General features: G+C 45.2%; 1 long non-coding RNA gene across 2 annotated transcripts; it reads right to left on the bottom strand.

Annotated features, from left to right (window-relative positions):
• Positions 1-9072: 9072 nt before the first annotated feature.
• On the bottom strand, positions 9073-10445 carry LOC121142240. 2 transcript variants are annotated; one of them, XR_005879223.1, is made up of 3 exons: positions 10378-10415; positions 10025-10103; positions 9073-9232 (listed from the first exon to the last, which is right to left on the bottom strand). It is a non-coding gene; the product is annotated as an uncharacterized LOC121142240 (long non-coding RNA). The 2 variants fall into 2 exon arrangements; XR_005879224.1 differs by lacking the exon at positions 10025-10103 and having other exon boundaries at positions 10378-10445.
• Between the last annotated feature and the right edge of the window lie 9451 nt (positions 10446-19896).

The following is a 19896-nucleotide window of genomic DNA, read 5'->3' as shown; positions in this document are numbered from 1 at the left end:
TGAGCTCCAGGCCAGCCTGGTCTATAGAGCAAGTCTGGGCCATTCAGTGCTAGGGAGACCCTGTCTCAAAACCAACCAACCAAAGAAGCAAACAAGCAACAAACCCACAACAGAAGCCTCCAAACTCTGGAAAGGAAACTTCAGAAAAGCCTGGTGACCCCTCCTGGCTGTAAGCAAACCCCTTCCCTTTTTGCTTAACTTTTTTTTGAATAAATACTGGGCTTGAGAAATTGCTCTGAGGTTAAGAGCACTGGCTGCTTTCACAGAGGATCAGGACCCATTCCCAGCACCCACAATGGCTTCTCTCAACTGTCTGCAACTCCAGTTCCAGGGCATCTGACTCCTTCTAACTTCTACAGGTTCACGCATGCATATGCTCTACTTACGTACCCTCACACACATGCATGCACATAAAACAATACATGCTTAAATGTGACTGAGTACATTTAATTGTGGGCTTGTGTATGCCATACTTTCTTACCCCCAAAAGTGACATTCATACACACAGAAGAAATAACTTTAAAATGAGTATTTACTTGCATCAGAGAAAACGTTAGTTGTTCTAATACAGCACACTTATCCTCATAGACATCCTTTAATTTATACAAAATGGCATGGTGTTTCTAAACCAGGCTGGGTTTCTTTCACTTTGAGGCATTTCCTGGCTAGTGTTCATCTATTAATAAAGAACATGAGAGATTGTGGTGACAAGATACCATCTGCTTTTTACCACAGGAAACCACCTCCAACTCGTGTCATTTTATTTCTGGTCTTTTAAAAGCAAAAGATACAGTTTACATTCATTCTAAAATTTAATCTGTGCAGACACAGATTCCAATTTGTAAAATTAAAACCATCTATCTATCTATCCATCTATCTATCTGCGTATTTACCTATCTATATATGCATGTACACATTATGTGGAAAATGGTTGGGCAGTCACACTATGGAGAACTAGAATCTTCTGGACTTTGTAGAGTAAGCACAGAAAGTGAGAGCCAGTGCCCCTTCTCCCTCTTGTCCCTCCTCCCGTCTCCCCTAGGCTGACCTCGCCTCTAGCCTCCTCTGTCACTGTGTCCTAACAGCACTATTGTTATGGATGTGCACACGTGCACACACACCTGTGTGCACCTGCCTGTGGAGACTAGTGCATGTCTCAATTGCCCTCCACCTTGTGTATTTTTAAATACATATTCTATTTATTTGTTTTGAAATTATGTCAATTTATTTAGTGTTGGGGTTGGTGGGCTGAGTACACACCTATGACTTGTTTGTGGGGAGTCAAAGAGCAAACTGAAACTGATATTTCTCTTCTTTCACTACATGTATCCCTCGAGATTGAACCCCAATCTTCAGGCTTGAAAGCAAGCAGCTAAACCACCCACTGCTCCTGTTTTATTTATTTGTGTGTGTGGAGTGGGGTGGACATTTTATCAGAAGAGGGCATCGAATCTCTCAGAGCTGGAGCTGTAGACATTTTGCAGGGTGCTTAGCTTATTGCGTAGGCGCTGGTTTGAAATCACAGTTGTGCAGCAAGCACTCGGAGCCGTCTCTCCATCCCCACTTCCTGTTTTTGAGAGCGTCTCTAACCGAATGAAGAGAGCTTCCCAGTTCAGCTAGACTACCTGGCCAGTGAGCCTCTTATTTCAGACTACAGGAGTGGTGTGCCGCTTTGCTTTGCTTTCTTACTTGGGTTCTGGGATCTAACCCAGGTTCTTAGCAAGGGCTTTACCGACTGAACCTTCTCCCCATCCCTTTTACTTCCTCTTCCTTTCCTGTCTTGCAACCAGGTCTTGTTTTGTGAACTAGGATGACCTTGAACTCTGGGTTCTTGGCCTTAACCTCTATTTCTGTGTTCTGAGTGTTTAAAGCTGTTTATTCCTCATAGTCTATATAAAATGTAAGTGTAAAATAAATAGTCCTAAAATTTTCATTTCAAGGACGCTAATGTGAGAAATCCTTTGAAGGTCAGAAATAATACAATGCACGGGCACACGGGGGCACTGTGACCAAGGTTTAGTACTAAGAACTACAGAATGAAAAGAGCGAATGTGAATTAAAGCTTTCAAACTTTAGAACCTCTGTCCTAGACATTTATATGTATCTCCTCATTTGTGTCCTCACACAACTCCATAGGGTGATGACCCAGTTACAGGGAAGACATCCGAAGCTCAAAGCCATGCACCACTGCAACTGTTCTTTACATAAAGACTTTGTTTTTCTCATGTTTTCTTGTCTTTTCTTTCTGAAACAGAGTCTCTATAGCCTGGCTGGCCTGGAGCTTATTATGTGGTCCAGGCTGACCTCAAACTTACAGAGTAATGCATTTCTCTGCCTCCTAAATTGTATGTACCAGTCTGTATGGGTATATGCTTGCATGTATACGTGTTCTTGGAGACCCGAAATCTCCCTGGAGCAGGAGTTACAGGCAGTTGTGAGCTGCCTGAGGAAGGTGTGGGCAACTGCTTTCAGGTCATCTTCAGGAGTAATATGCACCCCTAGCCACTGAGCCATCTGTCTTGGAGTTTCTATTGCTGTGAAAAGACACTATGACCACAACAACTCTTATAAGGAAATCATTTCACCGGAGTGGCTTGCTTACAGTTTCAGAGATTCAGTCCACTGTCTTCACGATGGGGAGCATGGTGGCATGTAGGCAGCCATGGTACTGGAGAGGTACCTGAGAGTTCTACATCTTGCAGGCAGCAGAAAGTTGGCTGAGACACGGAGCCATATCCTGAGGATAGGAAACCTCAAGCCCGCCTCCACAGTGCCACACTTCCTCCAATAAGGCCATACCCACTTCAACAAAGCCACACTTCCTAATAGTGGCACTCCCTATGAGATTATAGGGGCCAATTACATTCAAACCACCACATTATTTCTCCATCCTCAGCTACCTTAATTGTGAAAAGCACTAACTTCGGCCTTTAGAGTATAATTGAGATCCTATCCCAAAAGAGAATTTTATATTGCATTTCTGCAATGTTTTAATTCTCTCTTAAGCCATGGCATAATTCTTGCTTTCAAATGTTCTACTACTGTATTTGAGAGTCTTAGCTTGACTAAGAAGCAGAATGACCCGGGTGGTGGTGGTGCGCACCTTTAATCCCAGCACTCGGGAGGCAGAGGCAGGCGGATCTCTGTGAGTTCAAGGCCGGGCTGGACCGACAGCCTCCAAAACAATACAGAGAAAAAAAAGAAGAAGAAGAAGAAGAAGAAGCAGAATGAGTTGGTTAACAAAATTGAGTTTTTCATCGAGAATGTATCCTAAAATAATAGAATACCTGGAAAGTAGGAAAATATACTATTAACATCTGATGCATTTTCTTGCCATCATTATTTTCTGCATATCTACATTTAGTCAATAAATCACGTAGGAACGTATTTGGAGGGGCTGGAGAGATGGCTCAGAAGTTAAGAGCTCTTGTTGCTCTTCCTGGGGACCAGGTCCCACATCAGGTGGCTCAACTTCATGTAACTTCAGCTCCTCAGGATCATACGTCCTCTTCTGACCTCTGAGGCTACCTGTATCCATGTACACATACATTTACACACATACATGTGCACACATGCACACACATACATTCTTAAAACAAATGTAAAAAACCATAAAAGTTGTTTTGTAATTGGTAAATAAAAATCTTACATATTTATGATAAACATAGTGCCTTGAAACAGGCATATATTGTGAAATGACTAATTGAACCAACTGATACATTCATTACTCATAAACTTTTCATAATAAGAGCATTTAAATTCTACCCAATGATCTTCAAGTGCATAAGGCCTTTTATAAAGTAGTCACTTTGTTGTATAGTAGACATCGCACACATTTTTTTTCATCTTCCTTATGGAGGGGAATTTGACAAAATGGAGCAGAAATACATTTGGTTTTCCTTTAATCTAACACCCTCCCTGTAAGAATCTTCCTTCAAGATTCATGACCACCGACCTGAGGCAACAGATGTGCACAGTTCCTCATTATCGGGAATAGAAAACTCCCGGAGTAACCCAAATGTGTCTCACTTAGGGACTTTTTAAGGTACATTTCCAGAGTGAAAGACCATCTAGCCAGACTTTGGGACATGTCAAACAGAAACAAAAGGGGGCAGGAGGCAGGGGCACCTGGTGATATCAAGCAAGCCTCAAGTGTGAAGCCTGGTTTCTCAGACTAACTCTCCATGGAGGAGCGCCAGAGCCCTGTGAAGAAGTGGAGCTTCAGATCCGGGTGGGGTAGAATAAGCTGAGCCTGAAGTCTGTTACACAGAGCAGAAGCCAGGCTGGGAGGCCAAAAGATTTCAGGGACAGCAAAAGAGCCTTCCCTCCACTACCAAAGTCTCACACAGTGTTGAGCCTCCAAAAATAAAGATAAATAAATACACATTGTGATGGATTATAACATATCGAATTAATAAAAACAAAGCAAAAAAATCCACTAAGCCCATGGTGATATTCATTAGAAATGTGAGAAGAAGCAAAAGAAAGAAAACATTTAGGATGGGAAGAAGAAATGCTCTTTTTTTTTAACTGTAAAATGTGGAGATGATGATGGAATTGAAAGGCACTCTCTGGCAATCACAAATCGACTCTATGTACATTTAACTCAGTAGGACAATATGTGGAGCAAGTCCCCGAAATACCTCACAGCTCTACCCAGGACCAGAGACTGACTCTGAAGCAAAACGCTATGGAATCCTGACACTGGTGTGCTTTTCCTTTTTTCCCAAAGCTAAAATTCGCCACTTGCACATCCAGTGTGAGTCAGATACGGTTCCACTAGGAACTAACTTTTCCCATGATTGGTTGTGTGGCTACAGACACACTACTCACTAAAAGAAGCCTCAAGAGAAAGAATCAAATGTCAACCTGTGACTTAACATTACAACATATATTACAGAAGAAGGTTGACATTCCTAATATAAATGCTGTGGTCAGATACTGGAAATGGGGGAAAGACCCTGGCTAGCCTGTGCCAGTAGATATGATTTTCTGACTGCCATCAAAGCCCCGGTTGCCTGAGGAAAGCCAAGCCTCTTTGATCTTGAAGAGACAGATCAGAAGACCAAAGTCCAGAACAACTTTGGCCCAACACTAGATAGAGCTTTACAGAGGCAGGAAAGGGGCGAGCCCTTCCTGTCACCATAAAAGGTTAGGCTGATACCCTCATGCCAAAGGACAGGTTAAGCAGGGAAGAGCATAGCCCATTTATTTGGTCACAGTTTTATATGATGGAGGTGTCTTCAGGCTGAGGACCTGAAGACTCGGGCAGAACTGTCCATTTTAAATAAGAAGCAAGGACAGCCTTATAGAACTCTGGCTAAAAAGGGTCTGGCTCAGTGCTACCAGACTGAACCGGAAACCCAGCAAGTCCCTTTGGCAAGTCCTCTTGCAAGTCCTCTTGGCCTTTGTGCAACACTCCTTCTCTGAGAATGGAGCAAGGTCCCCCCTGTACCAGGTGTCTGGTGGCCTTCCATCAGATGCGGTAGGCTGGAGAGTTACTTTATAGCTAGTGGCCTTCCATCAGATGCAGTAGGTGGGGAGTTACTTTATAGCTAGCTCTAAGACAGAACGTGGGGAAAGCTGAGAGGTCTGGTTTTATCATTGACCGTGGGAAAGAGGCTCTGCTTCCTGTGACTCATCTCGAGAAGGAGAAATTCCAGTTCTGTGGCTAGCCTTAGGCAGAGGGAGTGGAGCGGGAGGCAGGACTGGAGATTCAAGAAAGACTTTGCTTTGGTGACCTTTAAGATGTCAGCCTCTGCAGGCTGCACCTATTTCCTTGGGGCCCTTTCTCCAGTGACCTCCTGATGTCTTGGCAGCATGTTCCCTTTCGCTCTTAAGTGTCTCTGTTTTACAATGCTTTTTAGGGAACTCTTCATTTGGCCAGTGTTGGGGGGTTAACAAGATAAGGGAGTAAGACTGTGGAATGTGGTAGGCAAAACAGTGCCTGCCCCTAACCATGCCCACGCTGCAGCCCCTAGAATTATGAACGTTACTTTATAGAGAGAATGGAAATACTGACTGAATTCTGAATGCTAATGGAGGGGTTGAAGTGTCTGTTTCAGGTGACCCATCTGTTTACACAGATCTTTAAAATTATATAATCGGGACTAGTGGGACAGCTATGTAGGTACGGACACTTGCTGCCCAGGACTGGCAGCCGGTATTCCATTCCCAGAACCTTTGTGAAGGTCTTGGGAGAGAACTGATTCCAGAATGTTGTCCTCTGACCCCCAAATGGGTGACAGGTGCACCCCTCCCATGCACATGCATATTTCTTGAGTTATGAGTCAGAAGGGGATCTAACCATTAAACAACACTCAGTGAGACGCAATGTGCCAACTTGGAAAGTGAAATTTAAGTAGCTTCCAGTAGCTAGCCAAATGGAGTAGAGCAGACCTCTCATTTAGGACCTCCATGAATGAATGCTACTCTGCAAACACCTATACTGCAAGATACTTCCCGGTGTTTGGTTTTTGCTTTTTTTTTTTTTTTTTTTTTTTTTGGTCTTTTGAGACAGAATTTTTCTGGGTAGTCCTGCCTGTCCTGGAACTCACTCTGCAGACCAGGCTGGCCTCAAACTCATAGAGATCCACCTGTCTCTGCCTCCCGAGTGCTGGGATTAAAGGTGTGCGCCACCACCACCAGGCAAGACACTACTTGTGAGCTGGTTGAATCCATTAACTCTGTAATAGTTATGTAGTTATGTAGAAATTGCACTTTCACTAATTAAGTCTGACAAGCTAGCACTCATTGGATGATGAAGTCCTCACATAAACCCAGGAGTAAGACTGTACCTGGACCATGTAATTAAGATTTTGTAAGCTCGATGCGTTAGTAGCAGGTGGCATGAGAGGTGTTTGACAAGCACAAGGATGTAAGGGGTGTGCAGAAGGCATCCCAGGTTAGATGTGTGGAAAGGGAGGAGTGTAGGAGGAAACAGCACTCTGCCATCAGCCATGTGACTTATTAGAGGCGCATACAGATGAGGTAATAAAAGGGCGGTTTACTGCACCTCTTTAGGCATGACTACGGAAGTTGGCGGTGAACTATGTCACTAGACAGGCCCACTTTTGGGCATGGCTAGGGGCCTGTACGGAGGAAGGTATAAAAGACTGAGCAGCAGAAGTCTCACTCTCTTTTTCTGGCTTCCAGTTCAGCGGCAGAAAACTACTCGGCTCATCTGGGTTGCTTGTTTGTCTCTTGTGAGTAATTTCTACAATAAATACTTACTTATACTCTCAGTAAGTGTGCCGTTTATCGTTGCAGCATCAGAAGAGTTTGGAAAGGACTTGAAAGTGCATTATTTCCACCTGTCTCTCCTAGAGTTTCTATTGCTGAGCTAAAACACCACAACTGAAAACAACCTGGGGAGGAAACATTTGTTTTCCCTTGTACTTCTGGGGACAGTTCATTAAAGAAGGAAGGCATGGGAGGAAGTCAAACAGGGTTGGAACCTGGAGGCAGAAACTCATGCAGAGGCCACAGAAGGACATTGCTTACTGGCTTGCTCAGCCTGCTTTCTTATAGCACCCAGGACGAGCTGCCCAGGGGTGCACCTCTGCTGCTGAACGGGAGGACGAGCTGCCCAGGGGTGCACCTCCCATGCTGAACAGGGCCCTTCCACATTAATCACCCATCAAGAAAATGCTCCACAGGCTTGCTCACAGGCCGATGTTGTGGGAGCGTTTTCTCAAATGATGCCCTGCTTCAAAAATGACTCTAACATCAAGTTGGCATGAAAACTAGTCAGAAGGAGAAGGAGAAGAAGAAGAAGAAGAAGAAGAAGAAGAAGAAGAAGAAGAAGAAGGAGAAGGAGAAGGAGGAGGAGGAGGAGGAGGAGGAGGAGGAGGAGGAGGAGGAGGAGAAGGAGAAGGAGAAGGAGAAGGAGAAGGAGAAGGAGGAGAAGGAGAAGGAGAAGGAGAAGGAGGAGAAGGAGAAGGAGAAGGAGAAGGAGAAGGAGAAGGAGAAGGAGAAGGAGAAGGAGAAGGAGAAGGAGAAGGAGAAGGAGAAGGAGAAGGAGAAGAAACCTAGCCAGCACATACAGTAAATAGCAATAGGGGTTCTTGGCTGGAACAGAAAGAGGAGGGCCAATCCTGAAATGTAGGCCTTAGCAATAAGGTAAATGACCTAAGCTAGAACTTCAGAGTCCAAATATTGGGGTTAAAGAGATGGCTCAGTGGTTAAGAGCACTTGCTGCTTTCCCAGAGGACCCGAGTTTGGTTCCCAGAACTTACTGCTGAGTGGCTCACAACAGCCTGCCTGTAAGTCCAGCAGCTTTGGCTCATCCTGATGCCTTCTTTGTAGGTGTCAGAAGAGACTATAGTGTTCTGTGATAGCACTAGTTGTGTATGTACACAACAGTCCCTGTGTGCGCACAACAAAGTGTAGGTCTTCCGGAAGCACACGACCCTCCTAGTACACGGTGGCTCCTCTCTAATTATTCGGTGACCCTGTAAGGTCAGCCCAGGGTTCCCTGAGTGCTAGTCTCACACAGGTGCAAAGGACCCTTTAAGAGACAGACCCCGCCCTCCCTCCCTCTCTCTCTCTCTCTCTCTCTCTCTCTCTCTCTCTCTCTCTCTCTCTCTCTCTCTCTCTCTCTCTCTCTCTCTCCTTTCCTCTCTTTCCAGCTCTTCTCTCTCTCTCTGCTCTTCTCTCTTTCTGCTCCTGTCTCCCCTCTGTGTCTCTTTGCCTCTTTTTTCTTTCCCTCCCCTTTCTAATAAAACCTCTCACTCAAGCTCTGTCTGCCTGGTGTGTTTGTTCCCCGCCTCGGTCACCCTCCCCGGCTATGGAATCCGCCATGGTCCCCCAGGCAGGGGCCCCCTCCAGCTTTATCCTAGCATTTGAAGCAAAAGACCAACGGACCCTGATGGCTTACACTGCCACCATTTCAGAAGTCACCTTTGCTGGGTGGGAGAGGGACTCAGTCCCCAAAGTGACAGCTAAATACTGTTTGAGGTGACAGCTGGCGGAGTGGGCCACACCCAGGCACTCCTCAGCTGCTGCCAGCCAGTGTATTTCCACCACATACCGAAAGGGGTAAAACTGGAAATGCTTTGTTAGCTACATGACTTGGGAGTGCTCACGGATGTTTATTAACCCCTGAATAAATTTTAAGGAGAAACAGGTCACTTGATGATGCTGGATTAGGAGACCAGATGCCAGGCCAGGAACATAAGGCTGACTTTAGATGCGAAGGTGTGGATGAGCAGCTGGATTCCAGTCTTCAAGTCTGCATGAGTTAAAAGGGAGATTCTGATTACAAAAACAAAACAACAAACAAACAAAAAACCCAGCCTCGAGGATGATCTTGAACCCCTGATCCTGCAGCCACAGCCTCCTGAGCGCTGAGACTCCGGGCATGAACCACCGTGCTCAGCTGCTCTCGCACTTTGCGTGGTAAGAGCTACTGTCTGGGCTGCAGACTTGGGCTCGGTATACTGTCTCCGGAGTGCCAGCTAGAAACCAGATTCCGTCCCTGCTCTGCAGTTCTGCCGGAGACAGAGAAAAGTTAGGGATGTGCAGATGTTCACGTACATTACTTGACTAACTTTTCAAATTACCGCATGAGTGAGACGATTACGTTCCTGTTATAGAAAAAAGTACGTGTGTGGGCGCGCGCACAGCAGGCACTAGTGGAGATCACCCGGTGCCCACATTCACCCACAGCTGCCCAGGTCACGCCCATCGGGCCTTTGCTGTGTGCTAGCGTTGGCCGGTGGGCGTTCCCACCTCCTGCTGCAAGGTCCTGGAAGCTGCTTCGTTAGAGGTGCTGAGTGCCTTTGATCACGTCTACTGCACACAAGAGTCACCCACCTGTCACCGGCCTTAGCTAAGGGGTCCTGCTGACTCTGAAGAATCTTCCTACTTAGAAATGTGTATACATGCCCGCATAAATCCCCAGAAGTATTAGGACGAGAACTGGCACTCGGGGATCGACAAGCTCTTTGGACTCAGCTTCAAGCCGGATTGGCCTAACCTCCAGTCTCACTAATACCCCACCTTGGTGTGATCATGAAATCACCTGTGGGTGACACCTCTGCTTCCCAGCCTCACTGGCCTCCTCTGGCTCTCAGCCCATCCTAGGCAGTGTCCAGAGTCATCTTAAAAAAAATAAATAAATAAAGGTAAGGTGCTCATGAGACGGGGCTGCAGGTAAATGCACTTGCCAGCCTGACAGCTTGAGTTAGGTCCCTGGGCCCCACACGGAGGAAGAGCAGAATGGACCCCACCGTGGGTTGTTCTTTGACCTCCAGAAGCATGCTGCACGCCCCCCCACCCCCCCACACACATAGGCTTAACAAAACATAAAGAAAAGAACACAAACAGATTAGATCTTGTTCTTTAACTTTTCCAGTGTTTTGTTTGGGGACTCACCTACGCCTCGTTTTCCTGCCTTCCCCACTGTGTACCAGTGGGGAGGTCCCGGAGTGCTCCTGAGTTCTTCACTGTGACATCTTATTCATTTGTTCTCTGTCATCAGGGGACACTATTACCTTTCCAAAACCTGGCCATTTTGTGAGATGTGTTTTGCTGTGGTGATCCTCGCAAAAGTGGGTAAACTGGTGTTTTTATTATCACTGTTGTGACTATGTCTTAACAACATAACATTTTAAATATTCTCCTGGAACAAAAGCTGTTATTGAAGGCAGTAGCTGGTTGACAGACACCCTGACACCTCTATGCCGCTGTGTGAGTAGGTAGGTGGCACCCAGGACTTTACATGGGGAGCTGAGATAATACATCTTCTGGAACTCAAATACCAATGCTTCTGACTGAAACATCTCTCTCTGGGTCCACCCACTTCACACATTAGCTCTGAAACCAAGGACACCTGAGTGTGTGACTGAGCAGTCCCTTCCTTCCTGCCTGCCTGCCTGACATTCCAAAGGAGTTTGTCATCTTGAAAGGACTGGTCTTCTAGGCACGTGGACAGTGAGAGTTTCTTTGGTAGTACCCTGTGCAGTCCTGATTTATTTTTCTAATTTTGCCTATGTGAGTACACATGCCCTTGCTTATGCTTGTGTATCCTGCGTTTGTGTGCATTGCTATAAAGTGGTCAATTATTTGTTTCGCTTGCTTTGTCATGTCATTTGACTAGACATGTCCTTCTTGGAGGGAGTTATAGTCTTTGGACTTAAAATTGTTTGCTACCCTTCTTCAGCTAGCAAGACACAACTCAACCTAGGGTTAAAGAGTTGGCTCATTAGCTAGGAGAGCTTACTGCTCTTCCACAGGACGGGATCTTAATTCCCAGCTCACAAATGTCTTTAACTCCAGCTGGGGTGATCTGACTCCATCTTCTGGGCTCTTCAGAAATCTAAATTCACATGTGTGTATAGAGCATATACCCCACCCTATACACACAATTAAAACGGAAAAGAAACAAAATTGTAAAGTTCTCCTTGGCTATAATCACTTTGATACAAAACGTATTTATTGTCCATCTCTTCACCTCCAAGTAAAGTTACATGAACTCAGGGAGAAAGGCCCTGATCTATGCTACTTACAACTGTGTTTTTTAGCCGACAGAATATTTAACAAGTTCAGCATGTTATTCATATCTTATTTGGAGCTTTAGTTAAATGACCAGTCAGGTCTAAATATTAAAAGTAACTGCTTCATGAGGTGAGTTCATAGACCACATTTGGCTATGTGAAAACTTTTTTTCCCCCTTGTGATGTTGCAGATTGAACACAGAACCTTGCATAAGGAAGGCAAACACCTTACCAATGAGTTACAACCCAGCTCCATGTGAGAAGTATTTAAGAATAAAGAAAAAATGTAATGTAAACTTGATTTTCAAAGGCTACTAGCAGAGATTTTCTTTTCAAAGATTGCTAGAAAGTTTTTGTTTTTATTTGGATAGAGCAAAACTAGAATAAGTTTTTGGGTGTCAATTCAGTCTTGAGTTTCTAAGGATGACACTTGAAAGTCCCTTATTCAGCAGACACGCGCCTCGCTCTGGGAAGGCTTTGATTTTAAAAGCTGAAGGTTCTCAGCAGGAGCTGGCAGGGGTGATGTCTGTTGCTTGAGCTTTCTCTCCTGACTGCCTGGTTCCACAATTGCTTCAGCTCCAAATGAACACATATTTTATAGCTATATTAGTTATGAAAGTTTTGGCCAATGACTAGGGTTTCTTATTGGCTAGCTCTGTCTTAATTATTAACCAATTTCTATTAATCTAAATACTTCCACCTGGTCTTACCTTACTGGAGAAGAGTCCAGACCTCTAACTCCTTTGGTGGCTCACATGGCGACGCTTCTGATGAGCCCTCTCTGCCAACTTTTCCCAGAATTCTCCTGGTCTTAGTCCTGCCTATCTTCCTGCCTCATTGGCCACAATGTTTTATTCACAACCAATAAGTGAAACATATATACAGAAGGACATCCCCATCAGACGTCTGGGTTCAGTCTTCCAAAGAAGAAGGAAGTAAAGGTAGGTGAAAGGAGACACTGGCTGCAAATTTAGGTCATGTTCTGGGGACAACTGTCACTGGGATGGGCTGGCAGGGTGGAAGCAGACAAATCACCGAGGGCCAGAGAGTGGAGGAATTTGATCTTCTTCCACCTGGGTAGCTGACAGTAATTTAATTACCAAACTGAGTTTTATGGTCCTGTGTTTTAAGGCAGTGTTGTCATGGATAAGATTGGAACTAATTGTCCAAAATTAGCTAATAATTGTAGCACAAATTCTAATTGTTCTTAATAATAAAAACTCAGAGTCAGATATCAGGGTTAAAGCTGAAGATCAGAGAAGCAAAGTGGCCAGTCTCTAGAGAGTTCTCACCTCTACCAATGCTCAGAGCAAAGGGGCGACCCTGTCCTCAGACTGCATCCTCAGACTGAGTGCGCCTCAGACTTCAGTGCTCCTCAGACTGCAGTGATGCCTCAGACTGAGTGCGCCTCAGACTGCAGTGCGCCTCAGACTGCACTGCTCCTCAGACTGCACTGCTCCTCAGACTGCACTGGTCCTCAGACTGCACTGCTCCTCAGCATCCTCAGACTTCAGTGCTCCTCAGACTGAGTGTGCCTCAGACTGCACTGTTCCTCAGACTGCACTGCTCCTCAGACTGCACTGGTCCTCAGACTGACTGCTGCTCAGACTGAGTGCGCCTCAGACTGCACTGTTCCTCAGACTGCACTGCTCCTCAGCATCCTCAGACTGCACTGGTCCTCAGACTGCACTGGTCCTCAGACTGCACTGGTCCTCAGACTGCACTGCTTCTCAGACTGCACTGCTCCTCAGACTGCACTGCTGCTCAGGCTGCACTGCTCCTCAGACTGCACTGCTCCTCAGACTGCACTGGTCCTCAGACTGCACTGGTCCTCAGACTGCACTGGTCCTGAGACTGCACTGCTCCTCAGACTGCACTGGTCCTCAGACTGCACTGCTCCTCAGACTGCACTGGTCCTCAGACTGCACTGCTCCTCAGACTGCACTGGTCCTCAGACTGCACTGCTCCTCAGACTGCACTGGTCCTCAGACTGCACTGCTCCTCAGACTGCACTGGTCCTCAGACTGCACTGCTCCTCAGACTGCACTGGTCCTCAGACTGCACTGGTCCTGAGACTGCACTGCTCCTCAGACTGCACTGGTCCTCAGACTGCACTGCTCCTCAGGCTGCACTGCTCCTCAGACTGCCCTGAGCTCCTGTCTCTCCCGCCTTTTATTCCTCTCTCCCCCAGCCTTGTTACTCCTGTCTCCGCCTCCCTCGTGCTGGGATTCAAAGCATGGGATCACCATTGTGTGAGCTCTGTTTCTCTTTTAGACAGATTCAATTTCACGCAGCCCAGGGTGGCCTTGAATTAACAAAGACCCATGTGTCTCTGGCTCCCCAGTGCTGGGATTGAAGGTGTGTGCCACCACTGCCAGGCCTCTATGGCTAAAAGTATGGCAAACTTTGCACTTTGATATCCAGACAAGATTTGTCAGATCATAAAATATCACCACAAATAATGAATGAAAATGGAAAAAAGCAAGAAAACCAACAACTCACATTCTTACAAGCAGTCAGCACCAGGCACTGAGAGGTGGTTGTGAACAATGGAACCTCTGTAGATCATGCAATTACACAGTAGGTGTTAAAAGTACTGTTTAACTTTCTAGCAATAATTCATAGAACCAACCATGAGCGAGGCACGTGGAGAGGGGACCTCTAGGCTGTGTTCAGTATGTCAAAAGATAAAGCAGGAAATGGTTGTTCTATGACACCATTCCCAGGGAGATGTAAGCACGTGTTTGTTCATCCCAGATAGGAACTGACAACACACCAAAGTAAGACCACCCAAGTTCAACTGGTGAGCCAACGAGTTTTCAAGAAATTTAAAGGAATATGGGTGAGGGATTACTTACAGGAGCGGAAATAACTCAGACAGTTTCGTCACCAAAAGTCCACACAAGTCTCACGGTGATGGCTCACAAAAGCTGGAAACCATCCTGCAGGCTGCTCAGCAGGTTGGAGAGCGTCTTGTCCAGATAGCTCAGCTGGTGTCTGCCTCTTCCAGGAAGCTTGGCAGGCCTGAGAGTCTCAGCAGTCCTTACAGTTCATACAGGCTTGGGGATAGAGTAGATTGTTGCATCTGCTCTGTTTCAGTGACTTCCTGAAACTCTTTAATTGTATATTTCACAAGCGTAAAGAGCTTCCAGGAAGGATGGACTACTTCACTTCCATTTAGACTATTCTGTATCCTAAGAAGCTTTCCTACAAGATGGAATGCTTTACCTAAGAGGAAGTTGCTAGCCAATTGTCCATTTCTCTCAATAGACTGAAAGTAATAATTAAAATTTCATGCGTATTTACTTTGAGTTGGCATTTATAGAAACTCATTAAGGAAATGCTGATAACCCCAGGCTGATCAGAAGATTTCATGATATAGTATAGTTACTAATTTTAATTCATTATTGCTATATTTATTTGTCTTACATGTGAATGAGTGTATATGTGTGTGGGAGGGTGCCTTGTCGCAGCACATGTGTGGAGATCAGAGGACACTGTGGGAGTCAGTTCGCTCCTACTTTTCTGTGGGCTTGAGAGACCAAACTCAGGGAGGCAGAGTTGTGTTAAGCACTTTTGTCACCAATCCATCTCACTGGCCCCGTTGTTGTGTCTTAACTTTTACTGTTAATACAGGGTCATGGTAAGCAATAATTATACCCTAATTTCTCTATGTACATAACTAGACTAATTGCCCAAGATGGGAGTGATTTGCCCACAGTTACATCTTCTCTTCAGGCAGAAATGGTGAGCCTCTGGGGACCTTCCTCATCCCCTGGGTGCATTAACTGAGGCGGATTCAATCACAGTACCCAGTCACAACTTTCTACTCACTTAGAACACCGAAGGACTCATTTCTGCCCTTTTTGCTTCTATGAACTAAGTCACTTGTGAGCTTAAGTTCTGGACATTAGAGGACACGGCGCAGGAATTTGACAAGGATGACATGTTTTCTTTCTTGTGCAACATGCTTGAGTTCTGTTTTGAGACAGGGTAGTCATGCAGACCTTGGCTTGCTCATCACTTTAATTCCATCTTCTCTACAAGACAAAGGCAGGAAGTCACACATTACATGGTGAAGGGTGGGCATCTTCTTGACACTAAGAAGGTCATAATAGTATGAATAAAGATCGTTAAGAGGTTGGTAGAGGTAGAATCAGTAGTTTGATTTGTGATTTGATAGGAGAAATAAATGGAAGTAGGAGTGGAGAACAATGCCCTTGCTTCTGGAGTTTGCAACCAAGTGAGTTGTGGGCCATTGACTGTGGAAACCGTCTTGGCCTCATAGAAAACAAACTGTATGGGGGTGGGATATGAATTTTGCTACTTTTTCCCCCATCGGACATCTCCATTCTGGTTTGAGTATGGAGTTTCCTCTCCAAAGGCTCACATGCTAAGGGCTTGGTCCTTCCTGGTGACAGTACTGAGAGGTAATTAAGTCGTGAGGGTGCTTCATCCATGACTTCAAGGCTCTGTGAAGCGTGGCCTATTTGAAGGTGTGGTCTACTTGGAGGAAGGCCAGCAGGGGCATGTCTTTGACAGGGGTGTCTTGCTCCTTCCACAACATTTTCCTCTTATCTTCATATGCAAATTGTGGCAGTCATACACAACAAACACACACACACACACACACACACACACAGACACACACAATTTTGAGCCTGTTCTATGTTCTGCAATTATCATCTTTTTGCAATTAGGAAAAGCATGTAAGGAACTATAGAGATGGCTAAGCGGTTAAGAAGACCTGCTGCCCAATCATGAGGGTTACAATCTCAATCCCAGCACCCCTGCAATAAGGCAGGCATGTGCGTGCCTCACCCAGCTCCAAGGGGAACAGAGACAGGAGGATCACCGCAGCTTGCTGACTTCCAGCTTAGCTGAGAAAACGAGAACTCCAGGATCAGGAAGAGACCCCGCCTTAAAGGAATAGGGTGAGAGTGATAGAGGGGACCCCAGTGCTCTCTTCAAGACTCCGTGATACACACATTTGTACACACAGGTCACACAGAGAGAATCCAGTGAAGAACAAGCAAACGACACTTTAAAGGAAAGATGTTCTGTTGTTTCTCTTCTTATAATATTGGTGCATGCTTACCCAGGAAGAAATGTTAGTTAGCTACAGTGGGGCACCTTATCATCCCAGCACTGGGAGGTTAAGGCAGGAAAATCATGAGTTTGAAGCCAGCATGGGCTGTATAGGAAGTTCCAGGCCAGCCTGGGCTACTTTATAGTGAGTCCAGAAATTGTTATTTAATTGAAATTCAAATTTAACTGTGTTTTCCAGCAATTCTTAGATTGACTTATCTAATGATTACACTGATAGAAGCATATGGTTAAATGTATTCAGATTAGCTAAAAGGTATTTATTCAGTGATTTCTTTCTTTGTCAAATTGGAATTTTATAAGTAATGAACTGCTTCCATCAATACAAAACAACAACAACAATAAAACCCTAGGACTTGTCTCCTGTAAGTTTGTACCAACAATAAGGCATACTGGCAACATCAGATAATTTCCTGAAGTGTGTCTGGGTACTATAAAAAAAATTAAGTGTCCTAACTTAATAGACAGGAAAATTTGTACATGAGTTTGAAATGACAAAAATGTGATTAAAAAAAGTTTTATTTATTTAATGTGTGTGGGTGTTTTGTCTGCATGTATGTCTGTGTGCCCACACATGTGCCTGGTGCCTAAAAGAAGTCACTGGATTCTCCGGGACTGGAGTTACAGATGGTTGTGAACCATGATGTGGATGTTGGAAATTGAACCCATGTCCTCTGGAAGAGCATCCAGTGCTCCTAAGTTTGAAACTGTCTCTCCAGCCTCACAAATAAGTAAAGATTAGGGAATATTATGTCTTGTGAATTCTTCTGGGTATCTCTCCCTTTTTCTTTCACTATTGAAGACAAAATCCAGGTGCTCTACACTGACCATCCCCCCAGTCCTCCTCCTTTGATTTTAAGACAGAGCTTTGTAAGTGAAATACATCATAAAGCAATGTAAACAACTCTAATTTATAAATTCACAAATGAGTTCTGTCTAGTAAAGGGACAATTGATTCATTGTCTTGCCTTTTGGGGGAAAGCCAGTTTTGCATCTATTTGTAAAAGCATTCTAGCATTAGTCTGTCTGTCTGTCTGTCTATCCAACCATCCTCGATCCTATCATTGACATGTCATCTCTCTCTATATATATATGTTTATATATATATATATACACCTATGATTACCTACCTACCATCTATCTAGTATCTGCATCTATCTATCTACACATCTATCTGGACATATGTATTATCAGTTTCAATTGTCCTTTGAACCAGTTATTTCTGAGGCTTCTCTTCATCACTGATGCAATAAGAAAACCTTTGGCACACTTTCTGACATATGCTCATTTTACATTTATATGTGAATCATGATTGTACCTCCAGATAAGATATTTGATTGTTTCTTTACCTGTTAATTGTGTGTGTGTGTGTGTGTGTGTGTGTGTGCACCTCTGACTTCCAGAGGTCAGAGGACAACTTACTTGAAGGAGTCAGTTCTCTCTTCCCACCATGTGGATCCTGGGGATTGAACTCAGGTGGTCAGACTTAGCAGCAAGCACATTTACCAACTTGAGACATCACACTGGCCTTATAATGCATATTCTTTTATTTTTAATTTTAAAGTTTTACTGAAAAATTTTGCATGTGTTTGCATGCATACTGTTTGTGCAGATGCTCTTGGAGGTGAGAGAGGGTGACAGATCCCCTGGAACTGGAGTTATGTGAGCTGCCTGACATGGGTGCTGGGGACTGAACTTGGCTCCTTTGGAAGAGCAGCAAGTGTTCTTAGCTGCTGAGCCATCTCTCAAGCCCCTTTGATAGTTTTTTAAACAGTTACTTATTCTTCTATTTTATGTGTATGAGTGCTTTGCCTGTATTATGCGTGTATACCACATGGGTGCTTGCAGAGGAGAGAAGAGGGGGCAGTTACAGACCACTGTGAGCGGGTGCTGGGAACAAAGCCTGGGTCGTCTACATGAGGAGCGAGGACTCCCAACCTTCCAGCCATCTGCGGAGCCCCAGAAAAATGTGGTTTTAGCAGCTCATTTTTATACATTTTTAAAGGGCTGTCAGTAATCAGTTTGCTAATATTGGATCAGTTGGTCATGTTATATTCACCTTGGGAAGTTTTTCTTTTCTCCTTTCAGTTTCAGCTGAAGGCATTTCTCTCTCTCTCTCTCTCTCTCTCTCTCTCTCTCTCTCTCTCTCTCTCTCTCTCTCTCTCTCTCTCTCTCTCCCCCCGTCTGTCTGTCTCTGTCTCTATCTGTCTGTCTGTCTGTCTCTCTCTCTCTCTCTCTGTGTGTGTGTGTGTTGCTAAGGAGACATAAATTGTGATGACCTACAAGATGAACTTTTAGATATTTCCCATCTTAGGAAAACAACTAAGTAACTAGAAGAAACGATTGGGAAACCAAGAGAAAGAAAACGGTAGTGATTATTTAGGAAAGTGAAATGATGACGATGATTGACTCTAGCCCCAAAGTCAAATCCCTGGAGAGCAACGAGCAAGACTTCAGTGGACCGGATGGTAGCTTTCCTGTTAAGCAGTTCTTAGCGTGTATGAGAGCCTCCTTGAGGACGGAGGGACGTCAGCCTCCCCTCTCCCGCCCCTCCCCCGCCCCCATGCCATTACACCACTCCTGCCGCATATACTTCGTTTTCAGAAACACTTGGTGCCTCATACTACGTAGAGAAATAATCTGAGGAGTATTTCAGGAAAAGCACACTAGCGATTAGCATGGTGTATGATTTGGGGCTTGATCTCCCAAAGTGAAGAGCTGGGAGCTGAGGAGACAGCTGGGTTGGTCTGGCACAGGCTCTTTGTTCAAACCCCGCTGCCACACTTTCACCCCATCACTTAGGAAGTAGGGAGAGGATCGTGAGTTCAAGGCCAGCTTGAGGTACAAGAAGCCCCATCTTGAAAACACACACACACACACACACACACACACACACACACGCATGCACGCACGCACATACGCACAGGTGATTAGCCTGCAAAGCTGAGTAGCAACACTTCCTCTAACACTTTCCACATCCCAGCTCTTCCAGCTGCCGCATCAAAAGCTTTCCAAAACAAGTCCCTGGGCACTGACGTCAAGCACCACGCAAAGATTCCAAGTTCCAGTGTGGAGAGCACGTGTCACGGTGAGCAGGGGTCCGGTGAGAACGCATTTGTGACCTGTCTGCAGCTGTGGAGCTCCTTCCATCAGCTTCACAGTTGCTGTGCTCCTCGGGACCGCTCTCCAGCCCTTGTGCCGCCTTCCTAACTGCCAAAGCCTGGAAATCCTGACAACTGTGCCCCCTGCCTCGTCTGCAGACTGCGGACAGAGAGAGAGGTGTCCGGTGTGC

The sequence above is a fragment of the Mesocricetus auratus genome, unplaced genomic scaffold, assembly GCF_017639785.1.
Source record: "Mesocricetus auratus isolate SY011 unplaced genomic scaffold, BCM_Maur_2.0 Super-Scaffold_100009, whole genome shotgun sequence".
Taxonomy (NCBI): domain Eukaryota; kingdom Metazoa; phylum Chordata; class Mammalia; order Rodentia; family Cricetidae; genus Mesocricetus; species Mesocricetus auratus.
The sequence above is the reverse complement of the archived record's forward strand: the minus strand, read 5'-3'. Positions and strand labels throughout refer to the sequence as shown.